Below are 14,681 nucleotides of genomic sequence, written 5' to 3'. Positions count from 1 at the left end.
GCTAACCCTCACCCTTACCCTAAAACTTACCCTAACGCTAACACTTAACCTAACCCTCACCCTAACTATTATCCTCACACTAAGCCTAACCCTAACTCCATCCCTAACCCTCACACTAACTCTAACCCTCACCCTAACACTAATGCTACCCCTCACCCTAAGCCTCAACCTCATTCTAACCCCAACCCTAACCCTCACCCGAAACATAAACCTAACACTAACACACACCCTAACCCTCACCGTCACCCTAACCCTCACTCTAACCTAAACCTCACACTAACCCTAACCCAACCCTCACCCTCATCCTAACCCTAACTCTAACCCTAATCCAAATCCTCACACTAAACCTAACCCTCTCCTTCACCCTCACCCTCACCCTCACCCTCATCCTAGCCCTCACCATAACCCTATCCATAACCATAACCCAAAACCTCACCCTCATACTCACCCTCCCCCTCAGCCTAAACCTAACCCTAATCCTAAACCTAACCCTCACACCCACCCTCAACCTAACCCTAAAACTAACCCTAACGCCAACCCTCACACTCACCCTCACCCAAACCCTAACCCTAACCCTAACTATAACCCTAACCATAACCGTAACCCTAATACTAAACCTAACCCTCACACTAACACTAACCCTAACCCTAAACCTCACACTCAACCTAACCCTCACCCTAACACTTATCCTCACACTAACTCTAACCCTAACCCTCACACTAACCTAACCCTCAACCTAATCCTCACGCTACCCCTCACACTAACCCTCACCCTTACACTCAGCCTCACCCTAGACCACACCCTAACCTTAACCCCCACCCTAACCCTAACACTAACCCTCACCCTCACCCTACACCTAAACCTAACCCTAACCCACACCTTAACCGTAACCCTCACCTCACCCTAAACATCACCCTAACCCTAACCCTCACCCTCACGTTAAACAGTACCCTAACCCTAACTCTCACCCTAACCCTAAACCTAACCCTCACCCTAAAGCTAAACCTCATCCTAACCCTCAACCTAACCCTCACCCTAACCCTCACCCTAACCCTAACCAAAACCCTAACCCTCACCCTCACCCTTACCCTCACCCTAAACTTTAACCTCACACTAACCCTAACTCTAACCCAAAACCTCACACTAACCCTTACCCTCACCCAAACCCTAATTCTACCCCTCACCCTAGCCCTAAACCTAAACCTAACCCTGAACCTAACCCTTAGCTCACCTTCAACTTAACCCTAACCATAACCCTAACACTCAACGTAAACCTCACCCTAACCTGAAACCTAATCCACACCCTAAACATCACCCTCACACTCACACTCACCCACACGCGATCCCTCACCCTAACCCTAACACTCAGCCTCACCCTAAACATCAACCTAACATTAACCTCACTCTAAACCTAACCCTAACCCTAAACCTCACCCTCTCCCTCTGCTTCTCCCTCAGCCAAACCATAACCCTAATCCTAAAACTAACACTCACCGCCACCATCATCCTAAACCTAACCCTAACCCTAATGCCAACCCTCACCCTCACCCTCACCCTAACCCAAACCCTAACCCTAACAATAACTGTAACCCTAAATCTAACCTTAATCCTAACCCTAACCCTTACCCTAACCATGACCCTAACCCTAAAACTCACAGTAACCCTAATCCTAACCCTAACCCTCACCCTAACACTAACCCACACTCTAACCCTCAACCTAACCCTCACCCTAAACCTACCCCTAACCATAACAATCAACCTAAAACTAATCCTAACGCTCACCCTCAACCTAAACCTCAACCTAACCCTAACACTCACCCTAACCCTCACCCTAACACTAACACTAACCCTAAACTTCACCCTCAATCTAACCCTCACCCTAACCCTTATCCTCACACTAAACCAAATCCTAAACCTAACCCTTACCCTTACACTAACCCTAACCCTCACCCTAACCCTAACCCTACCCCTCACACTATCTCTAACCCTAACCCTAAACCTCATCCTAACCCTCATCCTAACCCTAAACCTAAACCTAAACATAATCCTCACCGTCACCCGAACCCTCACCCTCACCTTAACCCTCAACCTAACGCTAAACATCACTTAACACTAACCCTCACCCTAACCCTAACCCTCACCCTCACCATTAACCTAACCTGCAACCTATGCCTCACCCTCACCCTAATCCTCACCATAACCCTAACCCTAAACCTTACCTAACGGAAACACTCAGCCTCACATTCACCCTAATCGTCATGCTCACCATAACCCTCACCATTTCCTTAACCCTCACCCTAACACTAACACTAACACTCACCCTCACCCTAAACCTAACCCTAACCCTAACCCTCACACTAACCCTCACCCTAACCCTAATCCCAACCCTAAACCTCACCGGAACCCTAACACTCAACCTAACCTTCAACCTAAACCTAACCCTAACCCTCACCCTCAACCTAACCCTAACCCTAACCCTAACCCACACACTAACCTTAACGCTAACCGTAAAGCTAACGCTAAACCTAACCATCACCCTCAACCTAACACTCACCCTAACCCTTATCCTCACACTAACCCTAAACCTAACCCTAACCCTAACCCTCACACTAACCCTAACCCTCACACTAACCCAAACCCTCACCCTAACCCTAACTCTACCCCTCACACTAACCCTAACCCTCACACTAAGCCTAACCCTCACACTAAGCCTAACCCTACCCCTCACATAACCCTCACCCTAACCCTCACCCTAACCGTATCCCTCAAGCTAACCCTCACTCTCTCCCTAATCCTCACCATAACCCTAACCAAAACCCTTACCTAACCGAAACCTTCACCCTCACCCTCACTCTAGCCCTCACCCTAACCTTATCACTCAACCTAACCTTAACCCTCACCCTAACCCTCTCACTAACCCTCACCCTCTCCCTAACCCTAACCCTAGCCCTAACCCTCACTCTAATCCTAACCCTAACACTCACCCCAAAGTTAACTCGACCTCTAACCTTAACCCTAATGCTAACCCTAACCCTCACCCTCACCCTAACACTCCACCTAACATTTATCCTCACACTAAACCTAATCCTAACCCGCACACTAACCCTAAACCTCACCCTATCCCAAACCCTAACCCTAACCCTCACCCTAACAGTCACTCTCACCCTAACCCTAATGCTAACCCTAACACTCAAACTCACCCTGACCCTCACCCTAACCCTTACCCTCACCATAACCCTAACCCTAACCCTAAACCTCACCCTAAACCTAACCCTCACCCACACCCTAAAATTCACCCTCACCCGAATCCTTACCCTCACCCTAACACTCACCTTACTCTAAAACTAATACTAAACCTAACCCTCAAGATAACCCTCATCCGCACCCTAACCCTAACCCTAATCCTAACCCTCACCCTCATCCTCACCCTAACTCTCACCTCACCTTAAACTTCACCCTAACCCTAACCCTCACCCTAACACTAAACCTAACCCTCACCCTAAACCTAACCCTCACCCTAACCCTCACCCTAACCCTAACGATAAACATAACCTTCACCCTCACCCTAATCCTCACCCTAAACTTTAACCTCACACTAACCCTAACTCTAACCCAAATCCACACACTAACCCTAACCCTCACACTAACCCTAAATGTACCGCTCACCCTAACCATCACCCTAACCCTAACTCTAAACCTATAACTCACCCTAACCCTCACCCTCACCCTAGCCCTCAACCTAACCTAACCCTCAACGTAACCCTAAGCCTAACCCTCACCCTCACCTTCAACCTAACACTAACCCTAATCCTAAACCTCACCCTAACCCTATGCTTAAGCCACACCTAAACCTCACCCTCACCCTCACACTCACCCTCACCTGAACCCTCATCCAAACCCAAACACTCAACCTCACACTAAACATCAACCTAATTATAACTCTCACTTTAACCCTAACACTAACCCTCAACCTAACCCTAACCCTCAACCTAACCCTCACCCTCACCCTAGCCCTCACTGTAACTCTAAACCTAACCCTAACCCTAAACCTCACCCTCACACTCTGCCTCCAACTCAGCCTAACTATAACCCTAATACTAAACCTAACCCTCACCCCCACCATCACCCTAAAGCTAACCCTAGCCCTAACGCCAACCCTCACCCTCACCCTCACCCTAACCCTAACCCTAGTCCTAACAATAACCCTAACCCTAAATCTAACCTTAATCCTAACCCTAAACCTTACCCTAAACTTAACGCCAACCCTAAATCTCACCATAAACCTAATCCTAACCCTAACCCTCAACCTAACACTAACCCTAACTCTAACCCTCACCCTAAACCTCACTATAAACCTAACCGTAACCCTAACCATCAAGCTAAACCTAACCCTAATGCTTACCCTCAACCTAAACCTCACCCTAAACCTAACACTCACCCTAACCTTCACCATAATCCTAACGCTAACCCCAACATTAACGCTAACCCTAACCTTCACCCTCAACCTAACCCTCACCCTAACCCTTATCTTCACACAAACCCTAATCCTAAATCTAACCCTAATCCTCACCATAACCCTAACCCTAACCGTCACCCTAACTCTCAAACTAACCCTAACCCTAACCTTTACCCTAAATGTAACCCTCACCCTTACCGTAATGCTAGGCCTGACCCTCACCATAAACCTCACCCTGAACCTCACCCTCACCTGAACCCTAACCCTCACCTCACCCTCACTCTCATCCTAAACCTAAACCTAACCCTAACCCTAACCCAAACCCTCATCCTCACCCTCACCCTAACACTAACTCTCACCATAAACATCACACTAAACCTAATCCTCAACCTAACCCTAAACCTAGCCCTCACACTAACACTAATCCTCACCCTATCCCTAATTCAAACCCTAAAACTTTCCCTCACCAAAACCCTAACCCTAACCCTAATCCTCGCCCTCAACCTAACCCTCACCCACAACCTAAAATTCACCCTCACACAAACCCTTAGCCTCACCCTAACCCTAACCCTAATCCTAAACCTAACACTCACCATCAAACTCACCCTAACACTAACCATAACCCTAACCCTAACCCTCACACTCACCTTAACCCACACTCTCACGTTAAACATCACGCTAAACGTAACTCTCACCTTAAGCCTAACCCTAACCCTCACCCTAACGCTAACCATCAATTTAACCCTCATCCTCAACCTATTACTCAGTCTAACCTAACCATAACACTTACCTAACCGAAACCCTTACCTAACCCTCACCCTCACCCTAACCTAAACCCTAACTCTAACCCTCACCCTAAACCTAACCCTAATCCTCACCCTCACCCTAAACCTAATCCTAATCCTAACCCTCACCCTAACCCCAACCCTAATGCTAAACCTAACCCTCACCCTCACCCTAAACCACACCCTAATCCTTACCCTCAAACTAACCCTAAGCCTAAACCTAACCCTCACATTAAACCTAAACCTCACCTCAACCTCACCCTCTCCCTCAGCCTAACCCTAAAACTAAACGTAATCCAAACCCTAGCCCTCAACCTCACCCTCAAACTAACCGTAACAATAACCCTAACCCTAACCTTCATCGTTACCCACACCCTCACCCTAACCCTAACCCTAACACTCACCCTAAACCAAACCCTCACCCTCACACTAACCCTAATCCTTACCCTAACACTAACCCTAACCCTAACCCTAACCCTCACCCTAAGCCTACCCCTAACCCTCACCCTCATACTCACCCTATCCCTAACCCTTACCCTAACCCTCACCCTAACCTTAAACCTTACCCTAACACTAACGCTAACACTTACCCTCACCCTAAAACTACCCCTAACAATAACATTCACACTAACGCTAACCCTAACCCTAACGCTTAACCTAACCCTCACCATTAACCCTCACCTTAACCCGTATCCTCACACTAACCCTAACACTAACCCCAACCCTAACCCCAACACTAAACTTAACCCTCACCCCAAGCCTAACCCTCACTCTAACCCTAAACCAAACCCTCACCTGAAACCTAACCCTAAACCTCACACTGACCCTAACCTTCACACACACTCTAACCCTCACCATCATCCGAACCCTAACACTCACCCTAACCCTAACCCTCACATTAACCCTCACCCTCAACTTAATCCTAAATAACCATAACCTTTACCTAACCGAAACCCTCACCATCACCCTCACGCTCACACTAACACTCAACCTCACCCTAGACCTCACCCTAACCCTAACCCTAACCCTAACCCTCACCCTCACCCTAAACTTTAACATCACATTAACCCTAACCCTAACTCTCACACTAAACATAACCTTCAACCTAAACCTAACCCTACCCCTCAACCTAACCCTCACCCTAACCCTAACTCTAACCCTAACCCTCACCCTAAACGTAACCCTAACACAAACCCTAAACCTCACACTCACCCGAAACCTCAACCTTCACCCTAACCTTCATCCTCCCCCTAAACCTCACCCTAACCCCAAACCTCACCCTAACCCTAACCCTAAACCTCACCCTAAACCTAACCCTCAATCTAACGCTCACCCTCACCCTAATCCTCACCCTAACCCTAAGCCTAACCGTTACTGAAACGAAACCCTCAACCTCACCCTCACTCTCACCCTTACCCTCACCCTAGCCCTAAACCTAACACTCACCCTAACCCTATCCCTAACCCTAACTCAAACCCACAAGCTAACACTCATCCTAAACCTAATGCTAACCCTAAACCTTACCCTCCCCCTAACCCTCACCCTAACCCTTACCCTCAAAGTAACCCTGACCCTATACTTAACCCTAACACTCACACTAACCCCAACACTCACCCTAACCCTAACCCTACCCCTCAACCTAAACCTCACCCTAACCCTAACCCTCACCCTAAAACTTACCCTCACCCACACCCTAACGCTCAAACTCACCATCACACTAACCCTCACCCTAAGCCTCTCCCTCACCCTAAACCTCACGTTAACACTAACCGTCACGAAAAACCCTAACCCGAACCCAACCCAAACTCTAACCCTCACACTAAGCCTCACACTCAACCTAATCCTCACCATAACAATAACCCTAACCCTTAACTAACTGAAAGCCTCACCTTCACCCTAACACTCACCCTACCACTCACCCTCAACCTAGCCCACACCATAACCCTAACCCGAACCCTAAACCTAAACCTCACCATCACCCTAACCTCACCCTCAGCCTAACCCTAACCCTAATCCTGAACCTACCCTTCACCCCCACCATCACCCTAACCCTAACCCTAACCCTAATCCTAAACCTAACCTTCACCCCCACCTTCACCCTAAACCTAACCCTAAATTTAACGCAACCCTCATCCTCAGCCTCACCCAAACCCTAATGCTAACCATAATCCTAAACCTGACCTTCACCCTAACACTAACCCTAACCCTAAAACTCACCATAACACTAATCTTAACCCTATCCCTCACCCTAAACCTAACCCTCACCCTCACCCTAACCCGCACCCCATCACTACCCCTAACCCTAACTCTCAACCTAAATCTAACCCAAACCCTCAACATCAAACTTACCCTCACCCTAACCCTAACCCTCACCCTAACCCTCAGACTAACCCTAACGTTAACCCTAACCCTCAGCCTCAACCTAACCCTCACCCTAACCCTTATCCTCACTCTATCCCTAACCCTAAGCCTAATCCTAACTCTCACAGTAACCTTAACTCTCACCCTAACCCTAACCCTACACCTAATCCTGACCCTCACTCTAACCCTAACCCTCACCCTCACCCTCACCCTCACCCTCACCCTCACCTTCACCCTAACCCTCACCCTCCAGCTAGCCCTCACCCTAACCCTAACATTCACCCTAACTCTAACTCTAACCCTCACGCTCATCCTAACCCTAACCCTCACCATAAATCTAACCCTTATCCTAACCATAACCCTCATCCTAATCCTCACCATAAACCTAATCTAACCCTTACGTAACAGAAAACCTCATGGTCACCCTCAACCTCACCGTAACACGCACCCTCACCCTAACCCTCACCCTCACCCTCACCCTCACCCTCAGCCTAAATCTATCCCTAAGCCTAATCCAAATCCTAACCCTCAACCTCAACCTCAACCTAACTCTAAACCTAACATTAAACAAAACCCTCATCCTAACCCTAAGCCTATCCCTAACCCTCACCCTCAACCTAACCCTAACCCAAAACCTGAGCCTAACCTTCATCCTAACCCTAACCCTAACCCTAACACTCACCCTAACCTTAACCCTCACCCTAACCCCAACCCTCACCCAAAAACTAACCATCACCCTCACCCTAAACCTCACCATCACCCTCACACCAACCCTCACCCTCACAATCACCCTAACCATAACCAAAACCCTAACCCTCACCCTAAGCCTAACCCTCACCCTCACCCTCACCCTCACCCTCACCATCACCCTAAACCTAAACCTCAACCTCACCTCACCCTAATCCTAACCCTAAACTTAACCCTCTCCTGAAACCTAACTCTGACCCTTAACCTCACCCTCACCCTAAGCATAACCCTACACCTAAGCCTATTCCTAAATCTAACCCTCACCCTCACACTCACCCTCATCCTAAACCTAAACCTACCCTAAACCTAAATATAACCCTAACCCTCACATTTACCCTAACCCTCACCATCACCCGAACACTCACCCTAACCCTTACTCTCAACCTAACCCTAATCCTAACCCTAACCATCACACTAAGCCTAAACCTCACCCTAACCTTAATCCTAACCCTCACACCAACCCTCACCATAACCCTAACTCTAACACTCAACCTAAAACTAACCCTAACCCTAAGAGTCACCCGAAACCTCAAAATCACCCGAAACCTCACCCTAAACCTAACCCTCACCTACAGCCTAACGCTGAACCTCACCCTCACAGTAACCCTCACCCTAAACCTCACCCTCACCCTAAACCTCAACCTAACCCTAACGCTCACCAAATCCCTAACCCTAACACTCAACTTAACCCTAACCTTCACCCTCAACCTAATACTCACCCTAACAATATCCGTAACCCTTACCTAACCGAAACTCTCATCCTCACCCTAAACCTCAACCTCACCCTCAACCTCACCCTAACCTTAACCCTAAACCGAACCTTAAACCTCACCCACACCCTCACCCTAACTATAACCCTAAACCTATCCTTAACACTCACCCTCACCCTCACCCTCATCCTAACCCTAATCAAACCCTAACCCTAACCCTCATGCTCACACTTACCCTAACTCTAAACCTAACCCTAACCCTCACCCTAACCCTAAACCCCACCCAAAACCTAACTCTCACCCTCACCCTAATCCTAATCATAACACTAACCCTAAACCTACCCTTCAGGCTCACACTAACCCTCACCCTAAACCTTACCCTCACCCTAACCCTCACCCTCACCTTTACCCTCACTCTAACCCTTACCCTCACCCTAACCCTAACCCTATTCCTAACAGTAAACCTCACCCTAACCCTCACCCTAACCCTAAAGCTAATCCTAACCCTCACCCTAACGCTCACCCTAATCCTCGCCCTAACCCTAACCCTCACCCTCACCCTAACTCTCACCCTAAACCTTAACCTCATCTTAACCCTAACCCTAACCCTAATCCTAACCCTCACACTAAGCCTACCCCTCACCCTACCCCTCACCCTAACCCTCAGCCACAGTTTCTTCCTAACCCTAACACTAACCCTCAACCTAACCCTAACCCTAAACCTAACACTAACCCTAACCCTCACCCTCATCCTCACCCTCAGGCTAACTCTAACCCTAACACTAACCCTAACCCTAATCCTCAAGCTCAACCTCACCCTAACTCTAACCCTAAGCCTAAAACTGACCCTCACCCTAACCCCAACCCTATACCTAACCCTCAACTTAACCCTCACCCTCACCATAACGCTAATCCTAACCCTAACCCTAAACCTAACCCTTATGCTCACAGTAACCCTAACGCTCACCCTATCCCTAACGCTATCCCTATCCCTCACCCTCACAATAAACCTCACCCTCAACCTTAACCTCAACATAACCCTAACCCTAACCCTATCCCTCACACTAACTCTAACACTAACCCTCACCCTAACACTCACCACTCACCGTAACCCCAATCCTCACCCAAACACTAACCCTCACTGTCACCTTAACCCTCACCCTAACCTTAAAGTTCACCCACACCCTAAAACGCACCCCCACCCTAACCCGAAACCTAACTCTAACCCTAACCTAAACCTCACCCTAAACCTATCATTCACGCTAAATCTAACTCTAATCCTCACCCTCACACTAACCCTACCCCTCATATTAAAAATCACCCTAACACTGACCATAACACTAACGCTAACCCTAACCCTAACTCTCACCCTTAACCTCACCCTAAACTTTATCCTCACACTATCCCTAACCCTAAGCCTCACATTAAACCTAAACCTCACACTAACCCTAACCCTAAACCTCACCTTATCCCTCACCCTAACCCTAACCCTATCTCTCAACTTCACCCTAACCTTAACCCTAACCCTAACCCTAAACCTCACACTATACCTAAACCTCACCATAACCCTAACCCTAACCCTCACCATAACCCTATTCATCACCCTCACCCTAACCCTCACCCTAACCCTAAGCCTAACCCTAAGCCTCACCCTTATCCTAATCCTCACCATAACCTTACCATCTCCCGAACTCTAACCCTAACCCTCATCCTAAACCTAACCCTGAACCTATCCCTCACACTAACCTTAACCCTCACCCTCACTTTAACCCTAAACATAATCCTAACCCTCACCCTCACCCTCACCCTAACACTCACTCTTAATGTAAACATCACCCTAACCCTAACCCTCACCCTCACCCTAACCCTAACCCTCACCCTAACCCTAAGGCTAACCCTAACCCTGAGTCTCATCCTAAACCTCACCCTAACCCTTATCTTCACACTAACCCTACACCTAACCCTAAAACTCACACTAACCTTAACCCTCTCCCTAACCCTAACCCTACCCCTCAACCTAACCCTAACCCTGAGCATAACCCTCACCCTAACCCAAACCCTTAAAATGACCCTTAACCTCACCGTAATCCTAACCCTAACCCTAACCCTAACACTTACCTAGCTGAAACCCTCACCCTCACCCTGAACCTCAACCTAAACCTCACCCTCAACCTATCCCTCACCCTAACCCTAACCCTCACTCAAATCTTAGCCCTACCATTCACCCTCACCATCACCCTCACCCTAAACCTAACCCTAACCCTCACCCTAACCATACCCTAAACCTAATGCTACACCTAACCCTCACCCTCAGACTAACCAACACCCTAATCCTTACCCTCACCCTAACCCTTACCCTAACCCTAACAATCACACTAAATCTAAAACTCCCCCTAACCCTAAACCTACACCTCAGCCTAAACCTCACCCTAATCCTAACCCTAACCCTAATCCTTCCCCTATCCCTAACCCTAAACCTAACCCTCACCCAAATCCTCACTTCATCATTTCTCAAAACCTGATCCTCAACCTATCACTAATCCTAACCCTAACCCTAACCCTAACCCTCACCCTCACCCTAACCCTCACCCTAACACTTACCCTAAACCTCAACCTAAACATAACCCTTACCCTAACCCTCACCCTAAACCTAATGCTATCCCTAACTCTCACCCTAAACTTCACCCTTAACCTTAGCCTCACACTAACCCTAATCCTAACCCTAACCTTCACACTAACCCTATCGCTCAACCTAACCCTAACACTACCCCTCAACCTAACCCACACTCTAACCCTAACCCTAACCCTAACCCTCAGCCTAACCCTAAACCTAACCCTCACCCTCATCTTCTTCCTCACCATCAACCTAACACTCAACCGAACCTGAACGCTCACCCACACCCTAACCCTCACCCATACCCGAACCCTTATCCTCACCGGAAACCTCACCCTCATCCTAACCCTAACCCTCAACCTAAACATAACCCTAAACCTCACCCTCACCCTAACCCTAATGCTAACCTTAACCCTAACCCTAACACTCAAACTAACCCTAACCCTCACCCTAATCCTCAACTTAAACCAAACCCTAAACCTTACCTAACTGAAACCCTCACGTTCACCCTCACCCTCACCTTCAACCTAAACCTCACCATTACCCTAGCCCTAACCCTAAACCTAACCCTCACCCTCACCCTCAGGCTAACACTAACCCTAATCCTTACACTCACCCTAACCCTAACCCTAACCCTAATGTTACACCTAACACTCACACTCACACTAACAATCATCCTAACCCTCACCCTCAACCTAAACCTTACCCTGACCCTAACACTCACCCTAACCCTCATTCTCACCTTAACCCTCACCGTCACCGTAACACTCAACAGAACCTGAATGCTCACCCACACCCTAACCCTCACCCTGAACTTCACCCTTATCCTCACCGGAAAACTCACCCTCACCCCTAACCCTAAACCTCACCTTCACCATTACCCTAACCCTAACTCTAACCCTCACCCTAACCCTAACACTAATGCTAAACCTAATGCTAACCCTAACCCTCACCCTCACCCTAAACATCACCCTGAAACTTACCCTCTCCCTAAACCTTACCCTAACCCTAACACTCTCACTAAACCTAACCCTCACGCTCACTCTCACACTAAGACTAATCCTAACCCTAATTCTAAATCTAACCCTCAACGTCACCCTAACCCTAACCCTAACCCTAACCCTCACCCTCACCCTAACCCTAACCCTAACGCTCACCCTAAACTTCACCCCAACCCTAACGCTAACCCTAACCCTCACCATCACACTAACCATCAACCTAACCCTTATCATCACACTAAACCTAACCCTATCCCTAACCCTAACCCTCACACTAAACCTAATGCTCACCCTTACCCTAAAACTACCCCTCAGCCTAACCCTCATTCTAAAACTCACCCTAACCCTCACTCTAAAATTAAACCTAAACTTCACCCTGACCCGAAACCTAAACCTCACCCTAAACCCTACCCTCACCATAATCATCAACCTAACCCATACACTCACCCTAACTCTAACCATAAACCTCACCCTCACCCTAACCCTAAACTTAACCATAACCCTCACCCTCACTCTCACCCACACCCTAAACCTCACCCTCACCCTCACCCTCACTCTTACACTCACCCTCACCCTAAACATCACCCTAACCCTAACCCTCACTATAACCCTTACCCTAACCCTCACCATAACCCTAACCATAACCGTAACCCTCATCCTCACTCTCACCCTCAACCTAAAATTCACCCTCACAATCACCCTCACCCTTACACTCACCCACACCCTAAACATCACCCTAACCCTAAACCTCACTCTAACCCTGAACCTAACCCTCACCCTAAACCTAACCCTCAGCCTAACCCTCAACCTATCCCGAATGATAACCTAAACCTCACCATCAACCTAACCCAAACCCTAACCCTTATCCTCACACTAACCCTAACACTCACACTAACAATCCCTCACCCTATCCCTAACCCTTACCCTATCCCTCACCCTAATCCTCACCCTCACCGTAACACAAATGCTAACCCTAACCCTAACCCTCAACCTAACTCACACCCTAACCCTTACCTTCATCCTAACCCTAAGCCTAACATTCAACCTAAACCTCACCCTAACACTTACCCTCAGCCTAACCCACAGCCTAACCCTCACCCTAAACCTAACCCTCACACTTACACTAAACCTAAACCTAACGCTAACCCTAACCCTCACCCTAAGCTTAACCTCACCCTCACCCTCACGCTAACCCTAACCCTAACACTCACCCTAACCCTAATGCTAACCCTAAACCTCACCATCATACTAACCCTCACCTTAACTCTTATCATCACACTAAACCTACCCCTATCCCTAACACTAACCCTGACACTAAACTTAATGCTCACCCTAAACCTAACAATACCCCTCAGCCTAACCCTCATTCTAACACTCACCCTAACCCTCACTCTAAACCTAAACCAAAACTCAGCCTCACCTGAAACTTAAACCTCACCTTAAACTTCACCCTCACCATAAACATCAACCTAACCATAACACTCACCCTAACTCTAACCCTAAACCTGACTCTAACCCTCACCCTAACCGTAAGCTTCACCAGAAACCTAACCATCACCCTAAACCTCACCCTAACTCTAACGCTATCGCTAACCCTCACCCTCACCCTAAACCTCAACCTAAACCTTACCCTCACCATAAACCAAACCCTAAACCTAATCCTTACCCTAAACCGAAATCTCACCCATCCCCTAACACTCACCCTCACCCTGATCCTCACCCTAACTCTAACCCTAACCCTAATCCTAAACCTCTCATGCTCACCCTCAACCTAACCCTAACCCTAAACCAACCCGAACCCTCACACTCACCCTAACCCTCACCCTCACCCTAAACATCACCCTAATCCTAACCCTCACCCTAACCCTAAACTTAACCCTCAACCTAACCCTAACCATAACCCTCACCCTAACCCTCACCCTCACCCTAACCCTCAACCTAAACCTCATCCTAACTTATCCTCACACCAACCCTAAACCTAACCCTAACACTAACTCTCAAACTAAGCCT

Source organism: Dipodomys merriami, unplaced genomic scaffold (assembly GCF_024711535.1).
Source record: "Dipodomys merriami isolate MVZ:Mamm:240054 unplaced genomic scaffold, mDipMer1.0.p SCAF_61, whole genome shotgun sequence".
Taxonomy (NCBI): domain Eukaryota; kingdom Metazoa; phylum Chordata; class Mammalia; order Rodentia; family Heteromyidae; genus Dipodomys; species Dipodomys merriami.
Note: the sequence above shows the minus strand (reverse complement) of the source record.